Source organism: Lissotriton helveticus, chromosome 1_1 (genome assembly GCF_964261635.1).
Source record: "Lissotriton helveticus chromosome 1_1, aLisHel1.1, whole genome shotgun sequence".
NCBI lineage: Eukaryota > Metazoa > Chordata > Amphibia > Caudata > Salamandridae > Lissotriton > Lissotriton helveticus.
The window spans coordinates 762,321,099-762,344,547 of NC_136057.1; positions in this window are offsets into that span (position 1 = coordinate 762,321,099).

Below are 23,449 nucleotides of genomic sequence, written 5' to 3' on the forward strand. Positions count from 1 at the left end.
GCAATTACATCCTTAGTCAGTAGCATTCATGCATCTCCATGGCAGGCAGCAGCCCGGACTCATTACTTGAAAGAAGATATTTATCAAGGACTGATGTGAAGAATGTTCTTTCTTTCTGTATTTAACGGACATTTGGTCCAGAGTGCTTTCTTGCTGAGTAAGGGATCCTTTTGAGCTTGCAGTGTTTCTCAATAACACCACAATCCGGCAATTGCAGTAATGCAATTAATAATAATGATGTTACTGCAGATTCATCGGTTTCAGCATTTGTATTATCAATTGTTTAACTGAATATACAACCAAACACATCGCACACAATTACAAACTCTTTACAAGACAACAAAATTCTTATGACTTAATAATGTAAAATTTAAAGTACTAATTGAGTAATCTTAGCAAGTAAAGTGAGGACTCTGAATACTAGAAATAATAAATACCTAATCATGCCTCAAATTCAACTAAAGAGCAATACACTTTTTTGAATTTACCACCACAGTCTCATAAAAACAATGTTAAATGTATTCACCTTTAGTGCTTTAATGGTTTCAAACTTTTGTTATAATAAAGAATGAGCTCGCACGATGAGGTCTTTCTTGATTGACTCTGATTTTTATTATCTTACAGAGTCATTTATTTAGCCTACTGTGTGTATTCAAATGTAACGGTCTTCAAGTTGCAATCTTAATAGCAGAGAAATACAGGGTGACAAGAACTATGCAAGATGCAATTAAATATAAATTGGGACAAAAAAAACTCAAAGTAAACTAGGAAGCGAGATTAGACTGACACACCAATGACCAAGAAATGTAGAGGTTCAGAAGTATACATCATCACAGACAGAGCCACTTGAAGAAACAAGCCACAATTAAAATGCCAGATACCCCGACATAGAAATCAAAACAACAGACAGCCTCAATCTCTTAAAACACTAAAAACTAAACTAATTGAGAGGAAAAAATATACATTGAAAGGATATAGATTAATTCTACAATCCACAAGAAGAGAGAAATAACATTGGCACTACCATAGGCTTCACTGTCGCCAGTTACAACAATCTCACTGATAAATTACCAGCATTTTAAATACAGAAAACCACACGCATAGAGCCAAATTTCAGTATATATTTATCAGGAGAAGCAAACATAAATATTCCATTATGTGCCTGAAGCATCAGTAACATGTATCATTGTTGACGGTGTCTTGAAACACTGCAAGTAATGCAGTGTAGATAAATAAAAAAGGTCACGCCCTCTTGAAGTCAATCCGTAATGAGGCTGTATAGGGAACCAATGTCTATGACTTCTAGCATAGTTTTGTGGGAAACATCCTTTACAACGCAACTTTTACCACGCAGTGCCTTTATGACGCAACTTTTACAACGCAAACCATTACAATGCATTGCGCTGGGGGGCGCTCTAGGATAGGGAATACGTTTAATTTACTGTCCAACACCTTCCCTAGTGTCCACGGGGACTGGAGTTGGAATAGTAAATTAAACTATTCACTATCCAGCACCACAAAGCGCTATGCGTTGTAAGGGTATGCGATGTAAAAAACGCGTTGTAAAGGCATGCGATGTAAAAGTATGCGTTGTAACGTCATACATCCTAGTTTTGTTGTCTAAAACTTGCCCTTGTTGATCACTTTGATGCATCGTGTCCATGCATCTCGGGGACGTTTGAGCTACCTCAAGTGCATATTGCACTAGTGGACTCTTAAGCATTGTGAATAGTGCTCCATTTCCCATATTAAACAGTTAAAGCAAAATGTTATGCACTTTACAATAATTAAACCAAGGTCCCAGACTTATGCACTATCAAAAGTTTGAAATCAGTTCACACTCCATGAACGAATAATACAAGGCAACAATGGAAAAGCAGTACAAATAAGGAAACAACAAGAATTGCAATTAGCAATTGTTGCAAAATTGTAAAGCAATATTAGAGTTACGGTTGAGAACATCAATCTCCCCAATAAAATGTGCAATTCTGTATAAAAGACAATTGCTAAGATTTTTAAGCCTTGAAGTTCATGAACATCTAAAACAACATAAATCAATGCACGACTCAATGGCAACTACAATATCAAATGTTCCCGCAAAGTAAATGTCTTGGAGTTTGAGTTTGATGATAGTTAGAACACCAGTGATGGATGCTTAATTTTGTCAGCTTATGTCAAAAGCTTTGGAACAGACAGGCTTCAGATATGACTGATCACAAATGGCACTAAAAATGGCTAGCTGGGTAGCTAACCTGATACTGGATTGCCATCCTCAGCAACGTCAAGGGAGTGATAGAGAAATGGATAAAATGAGAAAAGTTGATCCTCTGAGAGTTGTGCTCACCAGCCTGATCCACTGTCTTCTCAGCTGCACTTGCTCACTGTATATCACAAGCAGACCATCTCCCCCATGTGCCAAGTATGATGGGCTTTGGAGATGTTCATGAATATCTGATGATGGTGACATGAGTTATCACCAGACTGCCTCCATTGTATGGACAGGGGCAGCACAACAGAGAGTTTCTTCAACAATGCAGGAATCTTTGGGCTGGTGTGGTGATGTGTGTCTGGAATGCTTCTCTGTCATGGAACCCCAGTACCTTTGGGATTCCAGGACGGACAGTTATCTCTGGGCCCCTGTCAGGATAGATGTATTACTATGTTGTTGCCACCAATAAATCCTTCTACCTACTGAAGATGTTTAAATGTCTACTTCAGTAATTTGGCGACGAGGGGGCAACCCTAAAGAAGCGTCTTCTCTTCATCTAAGGACAAGAAAGACAAGAAAATCAAGATCAATAACTCAAAAGGTCACGGAGGCGTGAAAACAGGGGCCAGAAAATCGGTGATGTTTTAAACTTGTGCCGCTGTTGTCGAGTATTTGAGAAGTGCGCTTTGAGGTGAGATCTCTTATTTTGTCTATTTATCGCTTTTACCGACCCAAACAAATTTATTTGAAAAGGTCTGGTCTGCGCGGGACCTCACGCATGAGCTCTGTGACACGAGGTAAAGTCGTAGGACACGAGTCCTGCTGCAAGTGGCAGAAGCCGGTGAAGCGAGGCTGCGCGAGGCAGAAACTGAGACAGAGGCCGGTGAAATGAGTCACGCTGTTAAACAATGATGCTGTGTTAAAAGACGTTGTACAAATGGTCACTTCTGGTTGTCCAAAAGAAAGAAGTTTACCTGATACGTTACAAGCATTCTGGATAGTATCTGATGAATTATCATTAGAGAGAGGTAAGCTAATGCGTGCTGATAAATTAATTCCTCCCATTTGTTTTCACAAACGCATGGTTGAGTTGGCACATTCGAGCCATTTAGGTTCCACCTCCACCAAAAGAAAAAAAGAGAAAAATGTGGGTGGCCTAAAATGGAGCATGAAATAGACACTTATGTACACGATTGTGAAAAGTGTAAAGTCAGTTTGAAAACTGAAGGGGTGGTTGAATCTCCTACTACTTGTCCAGGAAGAGCATGGCAACGTTTAGGAGTTTATTTTGTAGGACCTTATCATATTCTTCCTAACTATATGAGATACTTCATTGTTATGATTGACCACTTGTCTAGATGGGTAGAGGTTAAAGGTGAAATGGAACCTACCACAAAAAATGTAATTAACTTCTTTCAAGATGTGTTTGAAAGGGAAATAATAATGGATAACGGTGTTCAATTTACTTCTCTCAAAATTACGTTTTTTTTCAGAAAAGTGTAACATCAAACATATTAACCCCTCCCATGCTCATGGCATGCTCAGCTCGTCATGAGCCACGGTGGCAGTGTGCTCATGACGAGCTGAGTGGTCAGAATGCTCGCACGCGGGGCTAATTCCCCTGCTGTGCTGAATGTTCTGAAGAAACGGGTGTGGCCGTGACAAGCTCAGCTCGTCATGAGCACACAGCCACCGTGGCTCATGACGAGCTGAGCTCGTCATGAGCACCGGGGCGCTGTGCGCGCCCCCCCGCCCCCCAGCACAACGGGGGTATTAGCCCCGCAGGCAAGGGGTTAAAACACCATTATATAATCTCCAAAGCAATGGTAAAGTAGAACGTTTCAACAGAATTTTAGTTGAATGTATAAAATCTACACTGAGATGTAACATGAATATTGAAATGGCATTAAATGAATTGATTTGGAGCTATAGAATAACTCCTCACAGTTTTACAACTAAAACTCAATTTGAAATTATGTGAGGCAGAAAAGCAACAACTGACTTATGTCCTTTTTGGATGACCAAAACTTTTAACAAAGATCTGAATGTGAATGAAACATGGAGTAAAGCAAAATCTAACTCTGATTTCTCTAGTGCAAAAAGAGTAAATATTGACAACAACAAAATTAACAGATTGAAAATAGGTGACTGGGTTCGTGTCAAGAATCCAATTCTTGTTGAGAAAGGTTTTTCAAAATTCAAAGATCCATTACAAATTTCTGAACTCAGGAAAAATGCTGCTAAACTTTCTGATGGCAATTGGTGGAATGTTTCTCGCCTGGCACTTGATCCCAGTGTTTTTAAGGATGTCAAAGAACAAAACACTTACAACCAACCATTCAAACAAGTTGATGAGGGAGATTCACATGGAACTTTAAGAAGGAGTGTTCGCACTAAGTTTATACCAAGCAAGTGGCAAGATTTTATTTGTGATTAGTTTCTCTTTCTCCTTTGAGGAGAAGGAAAGTATATTCTGCCTCACGTTTACACTGTTATTTGTTTATCATTGTTTTGTATTGCTTTATCTCTAGATGTTTTCTAGTTATATGTTCTTTATTGTTTCTTTATTTAATTTGTTCTTTATTTGGAAAAAGGGAGACGTGTGGTGATGTGTGTCTAGAATGCTGCTCTGTCATGGAACCTCAGTACCTTTGGGATTCCAGGACGGACAGTTATCTCTGGGCCCCTGTTCGGATTGACTCATTACTATGTTGTTGCCACCAATGAATCCTTCTGCCTACTGAAGATGTTTAAGTGTCTACTTAAGCTGGCTAGGGGGATTCATGCAGGGATAGTCGGGACCAGTAGAGCAACAGGTAAGAAGAGATTCAACAGGGCCACAGGTTTAGTCCCAGTCAGAAAGAAGTGAATAGCCTGCTGGACACACTTTTGGAGTTATTCTTCTACAAAGGGTGTCCATGCATGTCCTAAGTCTAAAAGATGGTCAGTAAGTTACTGAACAGCTCCAGTTTATATTCCTAAAGCGGGACAGTTGGGCAGATACCTACTGCCAATCACAGTTCAGTGCACTTTTAGTGATCCAGCCTATCAGGCTGGGTCACGGTTTTGCTCCCCAGAGAAGAATCTGGGACAGGAGGCCCCTCTGGTAATGTGCCAGGGGTCTCTTGAACCATCCTGTGACTCCTCAGTTGGGAAACCTTTTCTAATCACTCATGAGAGGTAAAAACAAAAGGGAACAGAGGCCCATGAAATAAGAGACTGTTTGTGGGCACACTTACCCCCCCCCATCTAGCAAACTTTATTGTAAAATACAAGTTCACATGCAGCTATGGGTAAGTTTAAACAAAAGTGCATCAGTAAAATTCTTAAAGCCATTTGTTTTACTTCCTTTGTTCCAATGTTCATGATTTGGGAAGTCTTCATGTGCATTACATTTACTCTAGCCATACACAAAATCCAGACAGGCCTCCATCAGCACCGAGTCTCTGGAGTTAACGTTACACAGGGAGACCAGATGGCTAATTCCCTGGGTTCACCCAGGCACCTCAAAAAGTTCAAAACAACAGCCACCAATAGGAACTGAGTCCAAGGGGAAAGAGGCTAAACCCTTAGGACTAAGAGAAGGAGACAAAAGGCAAGCACCAATCTACAGTTCATGGGCCTTTTGAGATCATCCAACACAAAATGGTGACAAAAAGCAAATATCACAGGGAGGAAATGGTGAGGGCATCAGCTGCAACGTTTAGTAGGGACTGTTATCCTGAAATAAACCATTTAATTACCAGTTCCTAGAAATATTTTCTTTTTTTAACTTCTATCTGGCAATCCCAACAGCCAACATTATTTTTGGTGAAGCGCATAGAACATGTAAATTCCGTAGTTAGCTTCTTTCACTCATTTCAAGTGTTTTAGTAGGGGTTCAATGAAAATATATTTCTAAATACTGCTCAGGCTATGGTGCCTCTGCCACTGCACAATGTCTGATCCTTTGAAAATGTAGGTAAGATTATTAATTATGTTTATGACATGCTAACAACCATCACTACAATTCCTAATTTCGTGCTGCCAACAGGGTAATGTAAGACTTTAGAGACTGGGTTTAAATCCCAAGTAGAGAATAATTACTCCTGAATCACCATGTAACTATCTCTGGCTTAGTTTGTAAATGCTGGATTTTTTCACATACCAATTAATTTGCCACATACCAGACCATAGTGATCATTAGGTAGTACTTGTATCATTAAAAGATCCCGGCTCTGTAGACAGTGAAGCTGTAGGTTTAACTGTCTTCTCCTGATATAGTGAATTGATTGCACTTGGTGACATCCTGGCAAACAAGGAAACAGAGGCTGGAATCTTTCATGAAGGAAAAGAAGAAGGGGATAATGTGTATCCAACAAAAAACAAAACAATATCCTCTGACATAAAAGTAAAACGAAGAAAGCCTGTGCATGTCTTGTGGAGTGAGGATTAGAGGTTCACTATTGCCTGTTCAGTTCCATATGACGTTGTAGATTTAAAGACATGACGCCTACACTCATGCACAAAAGAATTGGCCTAAAAAGACAAGGAAAATTAATCAGAGGCTGGCGAAAAATGACAGAATACTAGGTTTAAAGAAACCAGGTATTGCTTCTGTAACTTCTGCTACTGACCTTGCCTCTTAATCTTGCTTTTGATGATTATGTTTTTAAGGTCTGTGATCCCTATTGGTGATGCCCAACATCCACTAATGGTATTTATATTCTAAGCAGGGTGGCCAGCACAGATAAGAGCACTGGGGAAGGTGGGCATGGCAGGGGGGACCTCAACAGAGGATAGGTAAAATTAAATAAAACAAATTTAAAAAAACACTTACCTTGTGCTCGCCACATCGCTGACTCGGCCAGTTTAAACAAGCATGGGAAATTCATAGGCATAGAAAGCACTGCCAATAAACATCTTAAGTCCATATTGTAGGCAGACAACAGGGACTTGACTTGATTACTTGTACAATAGATTTCGTATAACATACAGGATATAGACATTTGCTAATCATGGGACAGAAGAAGGGATATGGGATTAGAAAACCCTGGCCTGCGTACTTGGCAACTTTGACATACAGATTTGAATATGTCTCTGCGGTCCTAAAGACGTAAACAAAATTGCATCCAAAATAACTTCTAAGCATTCTCAACTTGTCGGCTGAAAGATTACGAGGCATATTTTTATTTCCACCCTAAACTGTACAAAGTGAGTCTCTTTCTAATAAGACAAGGTGGGATGCCTACTCTTCATAGCGTGACCAGTGAATTGGGTCATGTATGCAGGAATTCAAGATTCTAAAATGGAAAAAGTGAACTGAAGATAGCAGAGATCACAGCAGAAACGGGCCATAAATTACCACAAAGGTGTGTCTAAAGACTGCATGGCAGGAATAACGCTTTAATACAACAGCAACCTAGAAGTAATAAAGCAACCAACGACGTTGAAAGGACTCAGAAACACTATTACTGTAATTTAAACATATATGTTCATCTGTTGACAAGGGCTCAGAGGCTTTAACATAAATAACATTACAGTAACTTCGGCGGTTTTCTCGCAGTACCTTCATGATGTAATGTACCTACTTATCTATAGGTATTTCTGCAACTGTCTTCTTTTTACTAAAAATATGTGACGTGTACCCAGTATATACCTAAAGTGGAAATGTGGCCTATGTGCCTCTTGCTATCAACAGATTGGTACATTCAGTTTCCTATGCCCGAGTGTCAGAAATTAGTAACACGCATAACGTCTAATCGCCCTTTGTAGTCCTGTCGTCATTTTTCGATGAGCAGAACAAATGCGTTTTCCTTTTTTTGTCAGAATTTGGGACCTTTGGGGTTGCCGTATACAAAGCGAACTGCAGTGAGCTTTATGAAGATTTTGAGAGCAGAATAAATAGAACTCAACTGCTTTTGTTCTGGAAAACAAAATGCCCAGACTCATTCACTTCCTTCCAAAAAGCATGCCTTTTGTGATTCCCTTCTAAGCCTGCCTCCTACTTTCAAGGCGTGAGGCTGGCATGGCCTTTACTCCCACGAGCAGGCTTTGTGAATGAGCAGAATATATAAATGAATCATTCAAAAACAAATTTAAAGAGAACGCAGCCTCTTGCAAAGTTGAAATCAGCAGGTTTTTACTAGCTGCTGTTTTCTGCTTCTTTCTTTATTGCACAGATGGCAATCTCAAACATTCGCTTTCAAAAAGAACGCTTTTGGGGACTCTCTTTTTTACTTTGACAACTTTATGTTCTAGACTGGGCTACATTCCTCTGAATTGTAGTATTAAAAAATGACAGGAACCACAGAATGAGGCCTTTGGGTATGTTGTTTTTAATAACCCGCTGATAGTAAGTGTTAGTGTTGACAGCAGGAGCTTGAGTCTTGCCACATTAAGGGCACTTACTGGAGACTCATTCCTCATCTGCCACTCTTTGAGAGGGCTAAATACATTATTAATGTACCAAACATGGTATTAGTTCATGGTATTTCTAAGTGACCCTAGTGAAACTGCAGCATTTGCCCATTCAATGGCCTACACATCATTTTCTTACACATTACAGGCAAGGAGCCTGAGGCACAATCTGACACAGGCCGCCCACAGTTGAATTGCCTGGGCAATTCTTCCAGACCACGTTTTTTTCATTTGAAAGGAAGAGGAAATTGCTTGCTTTTTACCAACAAGGTAGCTGAACATGTGAATCCACTCTCTTCTGCCCGGCACCAGTCCTATGAGTTTTGAATGAAAGAGGTGATATATTTCAGACAAATATTTTCAATCTAAAATGTAAGTATGCCAACACACACCTTGGAAAGTTGTGTTATGTTATGTATCCGTTGTCAGTTTGCCTTTTGGTTAACATATTCAAATTAGCTTTTGAAAATCTTCAGATCCTTGAAAAGACTTCTCCATCAATGGCCTAATGAATGAACTTATCCCGAACTACCATCTCCATGTCCATCTCCCAAACTCTTCTAAATGACTACAACATTTTTGGAAATATATGGGAACATCCACGCTGAAATAAAAACATGTAGTAGAGGTTAAAACTTTCTATATCATAATAATCTAAAAAACATGCTGAGAAATAAACATTACATCCGCAGACAGAAAAGAAAAATGGAATCACAATGACCTCATGATACTGTAGTCCTTCTACGCAACTAGCAGACAGCTCATCTTATCAGCCAAAGCAAAGCACTATACTAACACAATCAATTAAACCACCAACAGAAATGGAACGCTTTTCAAGACAATCAAGCACTGCATCAAGCTCCTGTCTGACCCACATATCCCACACTCCACAAGGCAAGTGTAATGCCATCAACCTCTTCTTCAGTGAGAATAAAGAAGATCCAACAGGAGAATCCCATAATGGTCATCCTTCAAAGTCCTGCCTCTCACAGATTTCGCCAGCATATTCAACTCCCTTACAGCCACTTCCTATTAAGATGAGGTTTATTCTCCTCCCTCATCATAACTCTCTCCGGGGAAGTCCCCCCACACCTACTCACAATTCTCAATGCCCCTCGCTCAAAGCATCGTCCAAGAAACTCTCAATGCATGGCAGATACTCCCACTCCAAAAAAAAAAAATATCAGACCCTGAAGAACCCACCAATTACAGACCCAGCACTCACCTACTCTTCATTGGCAAGATCATTGAAAAAGTAGCCTACTCCAAGATCACATCAACTTCAAGATCACAACAGTGCTAACTATCTTCTGCATAGCAATCAATCTAGCTTCAGACCACACTGTAATATGACGACTGCTATCTTACAAGACGCCCTTCGTACCACAGATAAAGATGATCCCTGTCTCTGGTCAAGGCTGCACTTCTACACTGCCTCCTACACAGTCGGCCATTTTACATTCATACACATCGTGGAGTCTGAAATGGGATTCACGGGCAATGTCCTCCACTGGTTTTCCTCCTACCTTTCATATCAACAATAGTTTGTTTACATGGGTTCTTCCAGGTCCTGAGAGATCCCCCATCACTGCAGATTTTCCTGAATGGATTCTATACTGTCTCCTGTCATCTTCAACGTCTACATGGAGTTGCTTGGGGCTCTACCCACAGATACCAGCATTCTTATGTACCAATATGCCGATGACACACAATTTAACATGAAAATATCTTTTTCTCCAGGCTTATAATACCTTAAGCACTTTCTACACCTCATCCAGATCTAGATGTGAAGCGCCTACCTGAGGCACAACCCGTCCAAGACAGAATTTGTGTTATTTGTCCAGGACAACAAGCAAGGAATACCACAGACCGCGCTCCATGACATGAACCTTGACTGCTTCAAACTCCAAAATTCACTGAAAGCCAAGTCACTTATATTCACCTCGAATACCAACCACGCCCTCAAGGAACACATTGGCAAAAAAAGACGGCCTGGTACCAGCTCTATTTTCTAATGAAAATGAAGACATTCCTTCTGGAAAGTGACATCTGAACAGCTGTTCAAGCCCTCACGTCTCTTGCATCTGGATGTTGGTAATACCCTGCGTTTTGGCCTCTTAGCCTCTACGCTGGTACCGCTTAAGGGCAAACTACTAGCCACAGCATGATGGAAGAAATATGATCACATCACCGCCATTCTGATGGAACTCCATTGTTCTCCTCACCGGCGTGTACATCTTCAAAATAAGCTGCATCGTTTAAAAAGCAATCAGGACTAGTACCCACTTGTTATCTTGCAAACAAGCTCACCATCTTCACTAGCTTTTGTAACACCCACAGATAGGCCACCACTAGACTGGAAACTAAGAAGTGTAAAAAAACAAATAAAAACAAGGTAGCAAGCCTTCTTCATTTATGCACCAAGGAACTGGAACAACATCCTCGGATCCATAAGGACCTACACAAAGCTACTTCAATTTGGAAAGTGAATTTTTATTTGGGGTGGATGCTGGTCCAGCACAAGTAGTAAGGCAAGTATCTTATTAGGTCCAGTTAACAGTTTCAGTAACTTAAACCTAAGCTGAACCCCTGGTAGGCATGGCACAGAGTGGACAGGCTTAACTCAGAGAATATGTGCAGAGCATTTAGAAGTACCAAAACAGTTAAAATGTCAAACAAGCAAAAAAATAAAAACGCCATTTCAATTTATAAAAACAGAGAATAATTTATTAAACATCATGACACCAAAATGACAAAAACCCAATAAGGGGAATCAGAAATATGATTTTTTTTTAAAAAATGTTTTAAATGAAAATAGTGCCAACTGGTTGTGGTAGACTGGGACTTCAGGCAGTCTTAGATGGAGCGCGGGTCAGATACTCCAACAAGATTCGACCTTGTTGGATGTTTTAACTTGGAACTGATTTTTTCTGGAAGTCAAAATTCTTCAGTGGGGCAAGGCAGCAGGCAATATCAGAGAAGGGCTTCATGAAGTTGGGCAGGCATTTGATGATGTCCCAGTGAAGCCACTGGCTTTACAGGAAAAAGCTCAGGGTGGAAAGATTTGAATTTCCTCTCATCCTAGCACAGTTCCCCCATTGCGTTTAAAAGGCTCCCTTGAGTCAACGATCTGACGAGCTCACCTGGGATGCACCTATGTGCCAGTGAAGTGGTATTGTGACCTGTGAAGATTTGGACAACATTTCAGCAACCCCAGATGATGTTTCTCTGCTCTCTACTACTTTTGCTCTGTGCTGATGAAAGGCCAAACCCAGAAACACGTATCTAGAGATAACCGCACTACCTGCACCAAAAAACGACAGCACCTTTGAAGTAAACCTACTGCATTCACAGAGCAGAAGCAGAGCAATACATTGCAGTTCTTAATAACATTGTTTACAGCACTGAAGTGGCATTTTTCGACCAGCTAGTGTATGTTGAAAATATTCATTTACTTACAAGGCTCTTTAGAAACCCAACAGCTGGAAATGTATTATTACATTCCAAGAGTCAGCACCTGTGTAGCCTTGTGAATAGCTTCCCATACGGGGAACTCTTGTGTAGTAAACACAATTGTTCCACGTCTCAAGGTTACGAGCAAGCAGAGCGTAATGCCATTAGTAAATTTGAAAGGAGGGGGGTACTCTAAGAAAATTCTGAAAACGGCAGCTAGCAAGGTCTGAGAGGTGAGCAGAACAAACGTACTGATTGCTAAATCAAGAGAAATGAAACAGGCGTCCATGACAAGGTTGATTCTTAATTTCTAGGCTGAGACTAGGGAGATTAGCCAAGTAGTGAGAAGGCATTGTGATATTTTGCAGCCTGATCCTACCATTTGCTCTACATTACCTCCAGTACCTAGTATAACACACAGAAGAAGCACCTCACTGAATGATCTTGTGGTGCACAGTTATTTTATGGAAAAGGCACCGGAAAAGCCCAAGGTGACAGGTTTCTATCCGCATTCTAGATGCAGTGCATGATGGAACAGTAGGAAGATCAAATAATATGATGTGCCAGGAACTACAAAATCGAAAAAGATCACAACGTTCTTAAATTGTAACTCAAACTTTGTGGTATATTGCCTGGTGTGCCCGTGAGAAAAAGTCCATAGGAAGCACGGTGCGCCCGGCTAAAAAAGAGAGTACTGGAGCACACCAGGGCAATAACAAACAAAGAAGAGTCTTACCCTGTAGCAAATCATTTTGCCACGAACATAGGAGCTATAGTAGTCTCCTGTGCCTCTTATGTGTGGATCAGGTACCATGAAAAGCGAAAGGGGGAGATAGAGTGCGGAATCTGAGAAGTCTTGAATCACGATATAGAGAACCCGTACTCCAGAACTGTGTACCCACATTGGTTGAGTTAATGTAACTAATTATCAGTACTGTCATTCCATTTGCACTATGTAAGTTATTAGCTCTGTGTGCATCTAGCACATAGTCACTTTAGTGAAGCAATGGCTCTTTTTATATTGGCTGGTAGTACAAAATTATAGCCCAAATTAGGGCATTATAGAGGCTCAATTATAGGCTGGATGGAACTGAAATGGAGAAAAAGGAGTGGAGTTTAGAACATAAATTGCACAGTAAATCCATTTTGGATTGATCAAAGGACGATATATAATATTAATTTCATCTGATTCTACCACTTTGAATTGAAAGACAGAAACGATTTCAATGTCTTTAAATATGTCTATATTTTATCTGATTAATTGTTTTTGTTAACGTAGACAATGTGATATAATATTACATACTTATGTTCCTATTTATTGTATATTAATTGATTGTTGTGTTTTTATCAATTGTGGATATATTACTACAAAAGTGTCTAGAGTTATACACATAAAAGTGCAAATGGTGAAACGAGAAGCACAATCTCAAATATACGATTAGTGGTATTTGAAGTCCTTCACAATGGCTGCCATGTGAATAGGAATCCAACCAATGTAAAGCATAAGTCAATTTTCTGTTTTCATAGTGCTGCTGCCTACCAGTGAGACAATGTATGTATTTAACATGTAAGTTGTGGGATTGTAATTGACATTGACCAAGGCCAGTGGGCTGGAACCCGTCTATAAATTGTTGGTGATGGTTGGGCCATTCGAAATAAAATATACAAAACACAAGCTTGGAGTGTGCAGCATTCCTGTTTAAGGCTGAAATTTCACTCATACAAAACCAGAGAAATTCAGCGATTATAGTCACCTGAGTTAACTATAACGAGCGCCACCACAATGCACTGTTTATGACCTCACATATTACATCACTCGTGACATGGTCAGTGACATCACCAATGACATCACTAATGACATCAGTGATTACATCATTCACATATTCTCTGACACACCCACTCAAACCTGTATAGAATCTTTTAAACACCCACTGACACACACACACAACCATTTGAAAACCCACTGACAGAGCCATACCAGTACTTACACAGCCACTCACTCATTCATAGCTCTTCACACATATTCACTTGCTCACACACACTCCGACTCTTACACCCTCTCAGTCACCAATACAGCCATTGACATATCCACTCATATACACATACAGATACTCACACACTGAGTGAGTCACCCATAGAACTTCTCACACACCTACACTCCCCCATACAGGTAGGTACTAACCCAAACAGTTACATACACATACACGTACTTGCTCATACAAGTAGTAACACATACCAATTCACCTATACAGCTACTGATAAAAGCATTCACTTATCCATTTAGCTACTCTCACATTCACTCACTAATGCACACAGTCACTCATATACCCAGTCACTCAGCTATACTGCCTTTCACATACACAGTTACTGACCCATACTGACACAAGCACTCAATCGCCGACACAGCCATACAGACACTCACTCACCCATACAGCTTCTCACACATGCACTCACTACCCTATAAATGCACTGATTCACCCACTCACTCATCCATACAGGCAGTCACACACCTCCTCATCCACACACACAGACACCCAGACAACCATAGAGATAGTCAAACAATCAATCACCCATAAGGCCATTCACATACCAACTAACACACTAATACACCCACTTAGACATCAACTGACAGATCCATTCACGCAACCAGTCACTCATCAATACATTCACCGAGACACCTAATCACTTACTTAGACAGTCAGTTATGCACCCACTCAGTTATCCATCCAAACAGCCACTCATACACCCACTGATTCACCTATACACCTAGGTATATATATTTAACACTCATAAACTTTTAAAAACATTGATAGTCACTGGATGATATAGTCTCTGATTGCAGCAATTAAATAATTTTCACTGAGTGGTGAAAAGGCCATTACAGAAACATACCAAAACTTTGGGCCTGATTCACAAAGAGTTTGTTGTGACACATTCTTGGAGTAACCCTGAGTTACTCCGGAATTCCAAGAGTAATAATTCAGGAGTAAGTCAGTAGACCTTAAGATTAAGTCACAAGTGCACACAGCAATGTTTTTATCAATTGAGTCCTAGGAATATTTGTAAACTATTGAAAAGACTTATTCCTGTGTACTTTCTAAATGTAACATCAACATAAATGCGATATCATACCTGGGTTTGGGGTGTTGGATAAGTGGTGAACTCGGAAAAAATGGAACATGACTAAAGCATGCAAAATTCCAAGCCAATGCATCTTTATACATGATTATTTGTGCATATGGCAACCTTCTTGGACTATTACAGATATCATGTGGTAACTTCTGAAAAAACTCACAATTATTTTATTTAAAGACTGCACTAAAAAAGAATAATTCTATATCATTAATCTATGCAACGAATATTAGAAAATCAGTGTACACTAAAAATATTAAGTATAGATAAATTAGTATCCAGGTCCCTAATCTGTCAATTATAATTTCACAGTCTTTGTTCAACAAAAGGATTTTGACTGGGCATGGCCTGAGTACGCTAATGTACTGTGCGATGCAGGACAAATATATAGAGTGGGCGAATCTTGTCTTTTGTGTAGATGGAAAGATTGAGATTTTAAAGTGCATAAAATAAAGAAACCACCATAACAGTTTTTCTTCCCTGTAAACAAAACACTCCTCTGAAATTCACCATGTAGATTGCTATGTATTTTATAGACAAAAAAGCCGTGGAGGTTTGCGCCCCACCCTCATTACAGACTTAAGTAGCAAGCATTCTACTTGTAAATATAATGGATCTAAAAATACCGCGGTGTAGCTGCAGCTGAAATCTATTTTGCCTTTTTTAATCCCCACTTCGGTCCTTTGAGCAATAGTGAAAGAAGAAATATACTTAGCCGAATTAAGCCAAAACATTGTTTAAAGGAGTAAAAAGGAAAAGTTTCTTAGAACACATACTACAGCATATTATTGGATGAAAGGGAGCAGACCTCCTTTTAGAACATGCTTAACTTTCAGGGACGTGACTAAACAAAGGAAATGCATGCTAATGTAAATAAGAAATGTTGCACAACGCTTTACCTATGGCATCAGAGTTTATTAAATTTTTAGTTATGTTACAGCAAAAACACACCAACGAATATGAGAATAAAAGTCTAAGAAAACATTAAAAAGAAGGCAAAATATGGAATAAGTATTACCCAGTGTGAAATGGTGACCGACCGTATGGTGATAGGGCAGTATAATCTGGAATTTTAACACATGCGGATCAATGTACACTCACCGGGGTGCGTAAGGCATGTAAAGCTATAGTACGCATGAATTGGCATCAATGCTAAGAAAGTCCACTGGGATGTTTGATGAGGTTCAGCAGTCATCTCACAGACAGTTGCTTGTCTGACTCTCCATTCAGAATCTGTAAGTGGTCTTTATGTGAAACACAGGGGCATTTACCAACCATGAGAAGGCCCATTGACCCTGGAAGCCTGCCCTCAATTAACCCCGGAGAGCTAGTGTCATGATGACCAAATGTATCTTTCCCAGGGTTAAAAGAAATTCTCCAGTTTTTCAACATTTTCATAAATAGCCATTCTGTGTTGTGTCTGTGTCAATATTTACACAGACAACCGTCTGTGCTGGCAAATTGTACCAGCTGCCACACAAACACCCCTTTTTATTCTATCACTTTATATCAACATCTATGAAGATACACTTGAAAGAAATGCGACTTTGGGTGCACATTCTACCCAGCCAACACTTCTATACTTACCCTATGAATCGACATCTCCACAGGCATTCCTGTACTACCATCTTCACAGACAAGCCTTACGTCTAACACTTCAGGATGAAAATCTTCATATGACTTGCTTATGTGCTGTGTCAACATAGACGGCCATTGACTAATTGTGGCCTTTACCATAACCTTCACTGAACATCCTTTTGTGGTATCAACGTATGCTAAATAATCTTACTTTAAAGCAATTCCTTATAAATATATTCATAAACAACTGTTTTGTGGAGTATTTTTGTACTAGCCTAAACACAGATAATCCTCCTGTGTTGAAAATCTGTATGAACCTAGATAACCTCTCTTTATTGACATTGAGATTAAGCAACTGGTCTGTACTACCATTTACATTATTATGCTATACCAACAATTTGGTAGTGTTGTTTTCTATCACCATGCACAAAGACCTGCCTGCCTTATGTACTACGATTTTGTGTCAAACTGTTAAAAATAACTTGCTGGAGAATTCCCTTTTAGGGTGAATATGGCGGGGGTCCTGTTGAGAGTCTTGGGATGGAGCTTAACTCTCTTCTCCATGACAGCCCTGCTGGGCCTGTTGGAAGACCTTACAGGATCAAGGTACAGCACATAGTGTAGAAACCATAGGGCAGTCATAGCAAAGAGAGACATTGAGTGATGCTGGAGCGCCCAGCAGCCACTGGATATTGAAGAAAGAAGATAGGAGAACTGGGTAAAAGCACAATTCTGTACACACCCGTTTACAATGCAATGGGTCATCCTGGGAAACATGACAACTTTCGAGGGCAAATTATGTCCCTTTTCAACTTTAGCAATGCTACCTAGTTAAGAGATACCAAAGATTGGTATGAGGCTGTCAACTGAGGTTTCAGGGGATGCTAACAGGGGGCTATGTGGAATTAGAATGGTATCTGCACTCTCTGTCTTAGGGTACATTTGACCATCTATATGCTCCTTATGGACATTCATTGCTGGTAGAGAGACTGTATTTTTTCAAATGCCAACAAACTTGGTTCTGAAAAGCCATTACAAAGCGGGGCTCATGTGCAGTGATTATCTACCAACAGCTCCATCTTCATAGACAATCCTTCCAGAAATGTAACTGGATCACCCCTACACAGATGAGTACAGTGATGCTCTGTCAACATCTGCACAGACAGCCACCCATAACTGTGATTTAGAATGATCCTTTCCCGCCAGTGAATATGCATTCACATTATTTATAAAAGGATACGCATTCTTGATTCTTCTTGCCTAAGGACATTTTGTTCTAGCATAAACCTCTCTTTGTGCGAAGAAATTCTTCGACCTTTGCACAGGACGGGCTCCTCCCCAGTGGCGCACGAGCGACCTTTAAGATGAGCAGTCCAGCATCTCTAACTTATGCATTGTATGGTAAACTGAAAGCTCAATACAAACAAATTAAAACTGAAAGCTGTCAATAGCACGACTGGGGAGATAAGCACCGAGAGAACTTCTGGGAGCCAGCATTTCTGAAGAAGTGTAGCATAATATTTCTAAAATTCAGATAAACAGCCAGTCTTCTCTCTCATGACCTAGTTAAACAGGCACAGAAACATGCAGATTCCAACATCCAGGCATAATGTGATCCCTGTAAACGTATTTGTTAATGTTGCTTAAACAGAGTAAATTACGTATAATGTCTCTTGGAAGTTCAAAAGTAAATAACATTTCTCAAAAATCTGTTTCAGATAGTAATGCCTAGAGCCAGATAACAAAACATTTTTGACAGGTGCTATTTGATGTCCTTGTTAGTAGGAAAGGTAATGCTTGGTGCAAACACCGTTTTACATGTAGGTTTCTGGCGGTGGTAATTTGTGACAAGACTTTGCTCATTCTCAATTTGTTGTTGTGGTGATGTGTTTTGTGTTTTTTTTTTGTGCTATCTGCTTTTCTGCTGCATTATCGAACTGTGATGTTGCATTGTACTGTGGTTCTTGTGTTGCATTCATGTGTTAACTGTTTTGTTATTGTATTGTATTGTAATTGCATTTATATAGAGCTTACTACCCCTGACGAGGCATCTAAGCGCCTTTTCGGCGAGTAGCACGCTACTCCGGAACCCACAGAGGATTAGTGTTGAATTAGTATAGTGAAACATGCAAGTACATTTTAAGTGGTGAATAGGTTAGTCAATTGTTTGGATTTGGAATGATAGCAGAAGGATAGAGGAGGACTAAGGTTTTTATGTATACAGCGCTTGTTGACAAACACTAAATTACCACTCCCAGTGCTCACTTTGCAAAACAGCCCCAAGCCTTCCTCAACACTAGAGAATCTAATTCTTGGCTACTAAATATTAACTCTATCTTGGATCGAGCACAGACAACCAACAGACCTGGCTTACAGTTAACTTTGTTACATGAATTGTTAGAAATGTAGATAAAGTTAGTGAAACATAATAATATTTTTCTGTACATTTTGATGGCATACACAATATGGGGATAAAATGGTAGCGAGCTCCTATGAAAAACTTCTAAAACACACACATAGAGCACTTGTGTGTGAGTGTGTGTGTACATATATATATGTATATATGTATGTATATAGGTACACACACACACACAAGTGCTCTTTTGTGCCTTGTTTAAACATGGAAAGTTTTGGGATGACTTGTCAAGTGGGGGCTGAGGAAAAAGGGGGGGTCCCAAAAAACCTTTTCCCCATTCGTTTTACCAAAGGGATTTTAAGCACCGCTACAGCCTAAAATGCTGTACAGATTTACACCAAATGTGGCATAAAGCTAGAGCCATCTCCAGAGAGAGTACTTATTAAGCTGGTAATGAAAAAAGAACGTAGTCTATATAGGTAAGTGGAGTCTCCACAGATCCCGACAGATCTCAAACTGAGATCTGATTTTCCTGCCACCACCTCAACCAGGAACTAGTGCTAACCATCTTAGGACTCAGTTCCCGAAAAAAAAAGAGACAGGCGAGCAAGGTAGGAATACCATGAACCCATAGGCCTGGTAGTGGGGGCCAAAGGCTGTGCAAAGATGCACGAGTTATAGGGTCTCAAGATAACTCTAACTATAAGTGGTGAATTTGTAGTGGTTTTTAGAGTTTAAAACTGAACATTTCACTTAACTATAACGTTACTTTAACCAGGGAGGGGGGTGGGTGCGTTGTGTTTGTGTGTGTTTTATAAAAAAAATTCTTTGGAGCTAGTTGCAAGTGCTACTGAATGTCAAGCATGTCAAATACTATGGTGGCCTGTTCTTGATTCCACCTCATGCTCCTTTCTTCCATCACCCTACGCTTCCAGTCTCGCAGAATTGTTTTTATCCCTGCTTTTTTTCGTCCGTTATCAATTCAGTTCCTCCTCCTTCAGATTCCTTCTCCCTATCCTGCCTCACTCTCTGTCAAAGCCTGACGATGGAAAGTGAGTGTAGGTCTCCAAAAATGCACCACCTGCAAACACCTTCACACATTAATGGATTTACAGCCGAGTCTACACGCATCCAGTAGCCAGTTTCCTTTGAATGCCCTTTATTTGGGGTTATCTGCCCTGATTTACAAACAAAAGCCACAATGTAACCTTGTTTGCAATTGCTGCAGGTTTTACACGCATCCATCGAGTACAGTGTATTTCAGAAGAAAATAGAGACGTTGTTGTAACATCATAAAGTAGCGTTATCTTCTGCTTTTTTGTTTTTTTTTCTGTCTGCGCATTGCACAGGAGCTGGTGCCAGTCTCACTACCCACTCCATGACAGCTGGAAGACAGGAGTCGCCTTTCCTAACAGACCGAGTACAGTTCTTTGACGGCACTTGAGATTTCCACACTAGATTTTTCCCGGCATAAATCATGTATTGTCTCCCAGACGGTTTGGCTTCTCGGAAGCCTTTGTGGGCTGGAAGCAGGATTACATCTCCGCTCTGCGGCGGTCAGACGCGAGGGGCAGTCAAAAAAGATAGAATGTAAATCAAAGCAAAGCTGAGACCATGCAAGAGGCTTTTTAAAACGGGGGTGGCGTCTCAATGATTCCCAGCCCAGGGCTTCATTTATTAAGAAATGTAAGTGCAGGGGTCCAAAGCAAGGGAGTGGTCGGAAAAATTAACTACCCCTCACTTTGAACCATGTCCAAAATAGCTCTCAGCAAGTAGATGAGTAAAGTGAACTCGAGCTAGCAGACGAGTCAAGCGAACCCTGTAATTGGTTTAAGATTGCTCTCAAGCGGAAATTTTGACATTCTTAAATTCCTTCCTTCCTTCTCTCTATCCTTCTAGGAGTCTTTCATCTTTCTTTCTCTCCATCCTTCTTTCAGTCTTTTTCCATCTTCCATCAAACTTTGTTTCTCTTTTCCACGTCTTTTGTATTTTTCCATATTTCTATCTTTTATCTATTCTTTCTTCTCTCCATCTTTCTTAGTGTTTTCCTTCCTTTCTTTTGATCTATCATCCATCCGTCTTTCATCCATTCTTCTTTCTCTCCTCCACTCACCTAAAGACCCATCATTCTTTCTTTCCATTCAGAACGCTATCTTTCCTCTTCATCCATCCTTTTCTCAATTGAACTATAATCCATCCTTCTCTCTATCCACCCTTTTTTCCATCGATCCCTTCACCCTCGTTCCCATTCTGCATTCACTGCATCCATTTCCCCATCCATCCCCCTCATCCTTCTCTCCAGACATCATTTCATCCAAGCTGCTAAAGTGAAAAGTGAAGGGTTCACCCCTTCGCAGTGGTGCGAATCCCGCCGTGGTGCGGAGGGAGGGGGGGGGTTGGGTGGCGCTGCAGTGCTCATGGCGGCTCCTGGCCGTCATAAATCACGGTGGGCGTGTGCTTATGACGGCCGGGAGCCGTCCGAACTCCGCCCACTGATTAATTCTCCCGCACAGGCAGGGAATTAACAGCGCGTGGGCGTTGTGGCAATGTTCGAACGGCTCCTGGCCGTGAGGAGCACACGCATACCGTGGCTCATGACGGCCGGGAGCCGTCATGAGCACCAAAGAGGTTAATGATGCCCCTGGCCCATCATTTTTCTTAGGAGTCTGCAGCCAGTGTTGCTGAACACTGGGTTTGCAAAAGAAGACTGCCTATTCTTGCTTCCATCTCAGCTTCTTACAGCACTTCCTGTCTCTTTTTCTCACTCTTCCGGGTTTTTTTCATCTCTGCTTTCTCTCTTGTTCATTTTTTCTGGATTTCTCTTTCTCCTCCTTTCAATCCCTGTTGCCTTTCTCCTTCTGTGGGGCGTACTCTAGTGAAGAAAAATAACTCCAGTCCTCAAAGATCAGTGGCAGGGTCTGCAACCTACTGCTACTTGCACAATTTAAGCTCTGCCCCAACCTAAGTTTATTTATACTAGTTATTTGTATGTTGCTTGTCATTAATTTCCGTATTTTGCTACCACATTTAACTGTACATTAACATAAAACATTTCCTAGTATGAATGCTGAATCTTACACCTGTTGCCACTAGAAACACAACACTCCCAAAAAATTCCCATGTAATCACATGCAGTCTCTATCTTTAGTGTCCCTTCATCGTGAGTCATCTTTGGAAAGTTATTGGGTAATATTGACCCCTCATGTGAATAACAGGTGCACGCACACTTCTACGCAAATGACACCAGTGCTGCGTATCTGGTGTGCTTATGCACATTACGACTTTGGAAAGTAAGTATTAGGGAAAACCTAAATAAATTGTTTGCACCTATTTTCTCTATTTTAGTATCCCTCTAAACCAATGTTTTGCAGGGGCAATTAACTATGCATGGAAATATCGGAGTGCAATTTGTGATCAATTCATAATGGGACAAGTGCTTAAAGAGATGCAAATGTTATTTGTAAACATGTGAGCATATATTTTCACATCTAAAAGACCATATTAATCAGGGGTGGGCGAAATGTTTTATTCCATCCATAGAATTGGTAGAATTTTGCAACTCCATGTCTCTCTTGTAATGCGGAGCTCCGGCCAAATTCTGCCAATCGCCGCATGGCAAAATTCTTTTCCTGTGAGGCTCCAGAAAATGCAAGCTGGACAGCGTGAGCAAGAGTTAGCATTCCCCAGCATGATCTTCTAACGAGGGCTGTCACCAGCTAATAGAGGGCTGCTTCGAGTAGATTTCTGTCGCTCGAGTAGATTTTCTACTCGAGCAGCACCAAAATCAACTTGAATGACCCCGCGCTCTTGCATGATGCCACACCTGCTGATTTTTCAGTGCTGCTCACGCTACAGGTGCTAAATTTCAGCGAGTTTTTGTTTAGTTCCGTGTCATTTAGCAAAACAGAGTGAAATTCCCCAAGTTCCACCCACCCCTAATATTGATCTAAGAGATCTGTTCAGTCCCTGGGCCCTTCCAGTGTCCCCCATCAACGGAGTCAAGAAACCATTTTAGAATCCACTGTTAATAGACTGAGCCAGCAAAGAATGTCGCACAAGCAGACGTACAATAAGTTGGCGTTCGTGACTTTTGGATTCCTGACACACTGGCATGACATAGAGCTGTAAAGCCAATGGCCTTCATCATCCTGTTGAGTATTGCAGCGCCCTGAATCTTTCAAATTTGATAACACGGCCCGGTAAGATTCACACATTTTGCAGAAACTTGAAAGCAGTGGCCGCAGCATCCCTGAATTTCAATTTTACTGCTATAAGCCTAGTTCAGTAATTTGACGACAACTAAAGGTGACATGTTCAAATTC